The sequence below is a fragment of the Apium graveolens genome, chromosome 6 (genome assembly GCF_009905375.1).
Source record: "Apium graveolens cultivar Ventura chromosome 6, ASM990537v1, whole genome shotgun sequence".
NCBI classification, from domain to species: domain Eukaryota; kingdom Viridiplantae; phylum Streptophyta; class Magnoliopsida; order Apiales; family Apiaceae; genus Apium; species Apium graveolens.
The window spans coordinates 108,380,824-108,390,871 of record NC_133652.1 but is presented as its reverse complement, the minus strand read 5'-3'; positions in this window follow the sequence as shown (position 1 = coordinate 108,390,871).

Here is a 10,048-nt window from a genome sequence, read left to right as displayed (position 1 = left end):
CTCTTCTAAGGGAGAAAGCTCAATTATTTTATTCAGTCAAGGGGAATCAAGAAGTGAGGGGGAGAAAAAAGTGCTCAATGTTCAAGTAAAGCAATTGTGCCAACAATTGTTTTCATAAAGCCACCTGTTAAAGATAGCATAGATCTAATCAAAGAAGCAACAACCAATTTGAGAGCAGCTGAGAAGAAGCAATTGAGTCCAATCAATTGGAAGAAAATTGATGAGAACATTCAGAAGATATTTGGCCCAACACAGAAGCCAGACAAAGTTTTTAATCATCACTCTAAAGTCATGAGAATCTCTGTGAATGATATCAGTATGAATTATCTGGAAATGGGTCAAACTTCATGTGTCAAGTCTCCAAAGAAAGATCTCATCATGAAGGCCAAATGGAACTATCCTAAGGTTTCAGACAAGAATCCTATGGATACAGTGTTTGAGACACCAAAGCCAGATGAAAAGAAATTGTTGTCAAGATCTATTGCATTCTACAAGGATCCAGCTGATTCAGCATTAAAAAGAAGAATTGCCAAAATTTACATAAATGGTAAGGAGATTTGTGTGGTGGTTGGACACCCACTGTTTGTGGAAGCTAAGAAGGAAGAGAAAGAAAGAATCAGGCTAGAGAAGAAGCAAGCTGCTTTGGATGCTAAGAAGCAAAAGCAAAAGAAAGAACAAGCTGCTATCTTGGCCAAGCTTGAAGCTGTAAAAACCACAACAGAACCTCCTGTACAACCAACTGTAATCACTGAACCTAAGGATCTAAAAATGCAAGAAGAATCACAGCAGAAAAGAAGTTTTAAATAAAAACTTCAATCCAGGAGGAAAGTGAACTTTGATGAAGAGGAATTGGAAGATCAATTTCCCAAAAAGCCTACAACTACAACTCAGACATCAAAACCCTCAGTGTTATTTGAAGAATTCAAAGTGGTTGATCCAACAAGAAATATTCAGGGTGAACCAATTGTTCCCAAGGATGAGCCAGTAGACTGGGATAGTTTACCAATTCCTGAGCTAAATTTGCCCATCTTCAAGACAAAGAAGACAAAGACTAGAACCAGCAAGAAAGTGAAGCCTGTATCTCTCAAATCCAAAGCTCTAACCAAATTCCAACCCATTGTCAACAAGAGAGATCTCATGTACATTTGTGATATCAAGGAATTTCAGACTTGAATCTCTACTTGAATGAATTGGAAGAAGAGGAATTGATGCTTACAGACATCTTCCTGAAAGACTGGTATTCAAATACAATTGAGGGAAAGAGATGACATGGCCTCTTCACAAGATTCTCCAAGAAAGCCAATCTATTCTGATTAAAGTCTACTCATCCTTCAAGAAGAACTTTGGATACAATGTGACTGTAAGAAGAACAGTTCTAAAGAGGATTGAAGAACTAAGGAGTATTAAAGCCAAATATGCACTTCCGAAAACTCTATCCATTCCCTTTACAGGAAAGAGAGTGCATCTAAGGCCCTATTGGCTGATTGAGTTCATGGATGACAAAGGTGTCAGAAAATTCTTCAGAATGGAGGACCAACTGAGTATCTCTAGCAATGAGACTCTTTTGGAAATGCAGGAAATGTTAAATCTCTCAGAATCTGATGAACTAGAATTCCATAGACAACTTCAGAATCAAATTGAAGAAAACAACAAAAGGCTTGGGAAGAAATCTAGATAATCAAGGAAATAGATCTATCTGCTCAGACTAGAGGAGCATCTTGATAACAATTGTGAGCAATTTTTTTGTGTACTTTGCATTGTTCAACTTTCAGCAATATTGTAGCACTTATCAGTTCTATCTACTATTTTTCAAACTGTATCTTTAGGATGTTTTGTTATCATCAAGTTTCTTTTAATTTATGGCTACAATTCCAGTAGACACAAATTGGGGGAGATTGTTAGGAATATGTTGTGTACTTGATGATAAGCTAAACAAAACACCTTAGTAGATTTATCTTAGTGAATTTTGTAGCACCCGATGGATGATCAGTTATAGTCCCGACGGATGATTCAATATAGTCTCGCGGATGACTATTGATATCCATCGGGTGAGTAGCTTATGTAACAATAAGTCATGTAGCACATTTCTGCAAACAACTTTATATAGATTCTGTAGTAGCTTATGAGTCATGGAGACTACTAGTAGATGTGCATAATAGGTGATTAAATATAAATATAAGATGTCTTGTAATTCTGCACAAATGAAATGGAATCATGTGATTAATGGCTACCCGACGGATGATTAACAAAGCTACCTGACGAATGATCAACAAGGCAACCTGACGGATAACAAGCATGTACCCGACGGATGATCAATTTAAGCATCTGTTGACAGTGACAACACGGTCACATGCGTTGGGTTTTTGAAAAATGAATGTGGCAGCCTGTTTAGCAGGAAAATGAGAACAAAGAAGCATTACCATTTTCATGCAAGCTATGAAGGTTTTCAAAGATGCTGGAATAGAGCAATGAAGTAGCATAGAGTTAGACTTGATACTTTAATTTTATTATCTTGTCTTTTGCTATGTAAACTTGGTGATATATAAACCAAGTGCAGCAAGTAGAACAATAACAAACTACACTAAGAAAATAGATTCTTAGAGAAACATTTTTAAGCTGTATCACTTTAGCATTTCTCTGCAAGTTTTAGTTGTTCATACTTGTAAGCAGCTGTGAGCTTATTTGAGCTACACAGAGTTCTCTCGATATATGTATATATATATATATCTGGTGGATACATTCAAATCCACCAGAAAGTTGTAAAGACTTATTTTTTTATTACTTGTGTTTTGATTTATATAATCCTTTCATTCCGCACTTTGCAAATCAAACACATATATATTATTGAGTTAGAACCAGTTTTCGAAAATCTTAAAAAGGAGCCAGAATTACATTCAACCCCCCTTCTGTAATTCTTGTTGTATTGTTAGGGAATAACAATAGTTGTCTTTGTCCAGAAATGGAATCTTTACTCCAACATCTTTTCTTCTGATCTTGTTAGTTATTGTGATCTTTAAACTCTTTGTTCTTCAAGAGCTTGCTCTGATACCAATTGTTATTCCAAAACAATCTAAACAAGAATTACAGAAGGGGGGTTGAATGGAATTCTGGCTTCTTTTAAGATTAAGAACAATTCTTCTACAAGTAAATAACTGTGTTTGATTTTGCAATAGTGCGGAATGAAAGTAAAATAGAAAATAAAACACAAAGTATTTAAATGATTGAACTTTTCCACCAGAGATATATATTGAGTAGAGAACTCTGTGTTACAAAATGTACACAGCTGCTTACAAGTTGAACTACAGGGATATTATTTACAGATTTTGCCTTATCTATTTCTCTGGTAATTGCTTACTAACTTGGATATTATTCAACTTGCTACCTTGGTTTATATATCACCGAGTTACACGATAAAAAGAAAAGATAATAAGATAAACTATTTCCAGTCTAATTTCATGTTGTTACACTTCTCTTTTCAGCATCTTTGAATATCTTCAGTTTAGCATGGAAATGCTTCTTTGTTCTCTAAACCCTGGAAACAGGCTGCCACATTCCATTTGCATACACTCAATTCATGTGACTATCAAGTCACTATCAACTACTCTTTTGAAACTGATCATCCGTTGAAACTCAGGTTAATCATCCGTTGAAACTCAGGTTGATCATCCGTTAAAACTCAGGTTGATCATCCGTTGAAACTTTGTGAATCATCCGTTGAGACTATCTTCTTGACATTTGACTTCATTTAATTTATACAAGATTATTAGTCATCTAATATTTAAAATTAACCATCCTATCTTACATATCAATCTCATAGTCAACATGACTTAAACATTCCACAACATCTAGTTCACTAAGTTACTTAAGTATGCAAAAATGTGCTACTAATCTTATTATTACATAAGCTACTCTTTCAATGGATGTTGAATTAATCATTCGTTGAAAGATACAATTTCACTTAAATAAAATCTACTAAGAGTTTTGTTCAAGTTATCATCAAGTACATAACATATTCCTAACATCTTATCTTCATGTCTTCATTTTGGCTTATCGATATCTCTGAGTTCTATAGTGGCAAATAGACTTATCGATATCTCAGAGATCTCTAGTGATATTTTGACTTATCGATATCTCAGGGATCTCTAGTGATATTTTGACTTATCGATATCTCTAGAGTTCTCTAGTGAAGAAATGACTTTGTTATATCTCCAATCTTCATGTCTTCAATTGACTTGTCGATATCTCTGATTTCTCTAGTAGCTTTCCTGAGTTCTTTATAAGTCATTCTGGAATTCTCGAATGACTTCTCTATAACACTAAATCTGTGACTTGTAGAGATCTTGATTTAGAACATTTTTCTCAAAACAGATTTATTAAACTCCAGGCTTCTTCATAATTCTTCTGAGGCATGATCTTCTTGATCTTCTCCCAGACAGATTTCTTAGGCTTGATACTGTTTACATAAAAAGACTCTAGTATGCTCTTGAATATTTTTACAGACTTAAGTGATATAATACAAAATGCAAACTTAGATTACAATACAACTTACTTAGGGTTGTCAATTTGACTTAGTCTTGTTATAGTGCAGGCATGTCTTGCACAATAATCTCCCCCAATTTGTGAGAAGATTGCTTATAACAAATTCGTTCTTGTTAACAAGACTAACCCCAAGCTACAATGGAAAATAAGACTAATACATAAAAAATTGACACAATTACAACATTTATACATTAGGTAAATATTGTTTTTGCATCTGTTTCTTCTCTAATGAGGTCCTTTAAGTAAACAAGAATTTCAAGTTCTTCTATTATCAGTGTCCCTTCTAGAGCTTCCACAAGTTTAAGTATGTCTGAATTTGGATAACCATCTAGCAAATCAATCCTAAATTTTATGAATTTGCCATCTTTTACGTTTAGAAATTTTCCATCCTTGGAAATTCTGCTCATTCCTTTTGCCTTGGGTTCTTCTGATCTTTTAATATACATATCAATCTCCTCATCACACTTCCTTTTTCTCTCCTCATATTCAACCTCATTCCTTGCTCTTCTTTCCTCCCTTACAATCAACCATTCAGTCAAAACAGATCTCCATGCTCTTGTAGCAGTATCCTTATCCTTCAGTAAACTTATCACTCTCTTGATCTATGTTAGGGAGAGAGAGTCCATTAAGCTGCAGCCAAGAAATGTGAAAGTGTTATTCCCTAAACAATACGACAAGAATTACAGAAGGGGGGTTGAATGTAATTCTAGCTACTTTTTGAGATTTTAAAATTGTCCAAACTTAATATATATAACAGTATTTGATTTGCAATAGTGTGGAATGAAAGAGTAATAGAAATCAATACACTAAGTAATAAAACACAAGCTTTAAAACTTTCTGGTGGATTTGAAAGTATCCACCGGAGATATATATATATATATATATCAGATTGAGAACTCTGTGAAGCTTTGAATATCTCACAGCTGCTTTACATTCTTTTTGCAAACACTCGACGCATGTGACTGTGTTGTCACTATCAACAACTATTTTGAATTTGATCATCCGTCGGGATTAAGTTGAACATCCATCGGGAATATGTTGATCATCTGTCGGGAGACTTGTAGATCATCCTTCGGGAGTCTACCTTTCACTTGACTCTATTTCACTTATACAGAATTACAAGACATCTCATATTTATAATTAGCCAACATATTTTGTACATCAATCTAGTAGTCACAATGACTTACAGAATCCTATAGAATCTACTAGACTAAAACATGTTATTTACAGAAATGTGCTACATTACTTATTTGTTACATAAGCTACACTCTCGATGGATGTCAAATTGTCATCCGTCGGGACTATAAAGTTCTTCCATCAGGACTACATAAGAACATCCGTCATGTGCTACAAATTTCACTAAGTTAAATCTACTAAGGTATTTTGTTTAACTTATCATCAAGTTCACAACATATTCCTAAAAATCTCCCCCGATTTATGTCTACTAGAATTATAGCCATAAATTAAAAGAAACTTGATGATAACAAAACATCCCAAATATATATCAAAATATAGTAGATAAAGTGATAAGTGCAACAAATTTATTGAAAAATTAAACAAAGTAAACTGCACAAAGAATTCTCACAATCATTATCAATATGCTCCTCTAGTATGAGCAGATAATTTCTATTTCCTTGATTGTCTGGATTTCTTTCCAAGCTTCCTATCACTTTCTTCTATTTAATTCGGGAGTTGTCTGTGCAATTCAAGTTCATCAGCTTCAGATAGATCCAGCTTTTCTTGCATTTCTAATAGAGTCTCATTGCTAGAGATACTTAATTGGTCACCCAGTCTGAAGAATAATCTAGCACCCTTGTCATCCATGAATTGCATCAGCCAATAAGGCCTCAAATGCACTCTTCTTCCTGTGAAGGGAATTATTGGAGTTCTTGGAAGTACATTCTTGGCTTTATCACTCCTTAGAACTTCTATCTTCTTTAGGACCAATTTCCGTGCAGTTACAGTAAAACCAAAGTTCTTCTTGAAGGATGAGAAGATCTTTATCAGTACAGAGCAGCTTCCCTGAAGAATCCTATGAAGTGGCCATGTGATTTCTCTCCATCCCTTGTACTTAAACACCAGTCTTTCAGGAAGATGTCTATAAGCATCAATCCCTCTTACTTCTTCCAATTCATCCAAGTAGAGGTTTATATCTGAAAATTCCTTGATTTCACAGATATATAAAAGATCTCCCTTGTTGACTGTAGGTTTAGATTTGGTTAGGGTCTTGGTTCTGAGAGTCACAAGATTGAGTTTCTTGATTGCTCTAGCCTTTGTTTTCTTTGGCTTATTGAAGATAGGTAAATTGAGTTCAGGAATTGGCAAACTTTCCCAGTCTATTGGCTCATCCTTGGGAATTATAGGCTCACCATGAAAATTCTTTGTTGGATCCACCTTGAATTCCTCATGTACCACTGAGGGCTTGGATGTTTGAGTTGAAGTTATAGATTATTTGGGAATGTAGTCTTCCAGTTCCTCATCACTGAAGTCCAATTTTCTCTTGATTCTTTGCTTGTATCTTGGTTTCTTTGTTTGTATTGGCTCATCCTTGGGAATTATAAGCTTACCATGAAAATTCTTTGTTGGATCCACCTTGAATTCCTCATGTACCACTGAGGGCTTGGATGTTTGAGATGAAGTTGTAGAGTATTTGGGAATGTAGTCTTCCAGTTCCTCATCACTGAAGTCTAATTTTCTCTTGATTCTTTGCTTGTATCTTGGTTTCTTTGTTTTTTGAGGTTCATTCTGCACTTTTGATCATGAGTTTCAGTTTCCACGGTTGGTTTTTCTGAGATTTCAGTTGCAGCTTTCACAGCTTGAAGCTTGGCTACTATAGCAACTTGCTCCTTCTTCTGTTTGAGCTTCTTAGCATCTATAGTAGCTTGCCTCTTTTCTTGCTTAATTCTTTCTTTTCCTTCCCTTTTTGCTGCTACAAACTGAGGGTGACCAGCCACCACACAGATCTCTTTTCCATTCCTGTAAATTTTGGCAATTTTCTTCTTTTGTATTGAATTAAATGGATCTTTGTAAAATGCTATGAACCTTGCCAACAGCTTCTTTTCATCTGGTTTTGGAGTCTCAAATATGAGATCCAAAGGATTCTTGTCTGATGACTTTGGATAGTTCCTTTTAGGCTGTCATTAGAATTTGTTATATGATCTTGAACTACCTTGTGCAAGGCTACAAAAGATTTCTTGAGCTGTGTGACACTCTTATCCACCCCCACTGAGATCATACCTTGACATTTGTTCTAAAAAGGTTTTGAATTGATTCTTGATCTCCACTTGGGAGGGGATTATTTCATCCATCTTTCTTCTCACCATCCTCATTTTTTTCATGACCAGCCAACTTGACTGCTAGATCTATTCCAAAGAGAGGGAAATCTTTGAGTTGAGCTTTGGAGACTTCATTTATAGCATCATAAACCTCACCAGGAGTTAGAGCTTTGGCATTTCTTCCCAAAATGGTTAGATAATCTTCCCTAAATTTAGCCAAAACATCCTCCATCTCTAGACCGTAGTCCTTGTTCAGCCAAGCATCACAGTTGCCATCCTGTTGAGCTTCATTAAGAATTTTATCTTGCTATTCTTGGACATCTGTTTGATATAAGAGCATGATGGCTTGATAATCCTGGTTAGACATATCTGAGGTTAGTAGATGCTGTGAGATGTTTGCTAATCCAGAAATTTGCTCAATAAGGAGATCATCCACAGATGTAGGTTGAGAGTCAGTTGTCTGTAACCATTGTGAGAGAAGGTGTGGTTGTTGAGGTTGAGAGGTTGAGGGTTGAGGGTCAGAACCACCTGTGGTTGAAGTCACAATTCGACTCATAGATTCTCTGTGTTACAGGTTGTTGTTCCTCACATGTAGTAGGAACCTCCAATTGAATTTGAGGAGATTTGACTGGGTTACTGTCATGTGCACCAGTCTCAAACCCTTGTGTGTCTTGCACCACACTGTCACTTAAATGTGCTATACTTTTCTCCTCTATGACAGGATCATTGGCAATTGTAAACCTAACATCTATTGCTAATGTAATTTCTGCTAGGGTTTTGAGGGGAGTTGTTCCTCGAATAGGAACCTCCAATTGAATTGGAGAGGATTTAGATACCTCCCCCTCAGGAGTACTACCCTCAAACCTTACAGTCTGTGAAGACTGATTTGCACATGAAGGTGCATTTGTGATCTTCATGGGGTCTTCAGTAAAAACTGATGAATCCCCCATGTTTATGTTGGTGTCATCAAGGTCTACCCCAGCATGTAGCCTCTCACCAACTAATTGTGGTTTCTGGGTGGTGAGCAAGGTTTCTTGAACCAAGTCACTTGATTAGGGTAACACTTGAAGATTTGATTTAAGTGCTTCAGTATAGGAGGAAGAAATATTAGATATAAGAATGTGAAGCTCCTGACTGAGTGTTGGAAGCTCCCCTGTTAGGGCAAAAACACGCACTAATATTCATGCACGTATACGCGTTCGCAAGTAGTATAAGATATAAATCAGATTCGTTCCCACAGAGACTGGTTTAGGTTAAGTTCAATTTATGCATCTATACAATAATGTATGGTTATCACTCAATGCTAAGACAAATAACAAATTGGGGTTGTTTATAATTAAGAATTAAACTAACAATTATAACTAAGAGAGTAAAGAGGGTTGTATATTATATGAGACAAACATGGGATTCTAAAGTCATTAAATACTTCATTCAATAGCCTTTTGTTCTTAACCTTAGCATGTAATGGTTATGACACTAATCAGATAACACGAAACTAGTAAATGACAACTTTCGTTGTACGAATACCCTACCACCAAGCATCCACAAAAGAGATAGAAGTTGAATAGACACCAATTATGCTTAGTCCTTATATGTCTATAAGAATTGAAAACATAACGGTTTAATGCGCAAGTTATCTATCGTGATTATATATGGCAAGTAAGATGGTTAAAATTACCTACGAATCATGCATAACAAATATATTAACCTATGCTAGCATGGCAAGTTCTAAACCTCCATATTCACTGTCGCATTAATAGAGATTAACACGCTATCTTATATGTTAGCTATGCACATGAGAAGAATAAGCACAACCAATACTAGGATATCATACAATCACCATACACCAAGATATCAAAATAATTAACTATTGAAATCCATAAGTAAATCCGCGAGAACCCCATGACAACGATTAGTTCATAATCGAACTCATCGTCACCATGGGTTCCAATAAAAGCATGGTATAAACAAGGTCTTAATAAACTGAATAATAATCGAAGTACAAATAAACGAGATCTAGGTTCAACAAGAACGAAAACAATCATCCAAAGTTACAACTAATTCAAAGAATCACAAGTTGAAAACAAGAGCTTCTTTTTCAGAGTTGTCTTGTGGTTCTAGGACTTCTCCTTGGTATCCCAATCTTCCCGGATGATGAAAACCCTTTTTTTAAGTATATATAAGCCCATATTGGACCTGGACTCTTAAAATCGTCAAATTTCACTCAAAAAAGG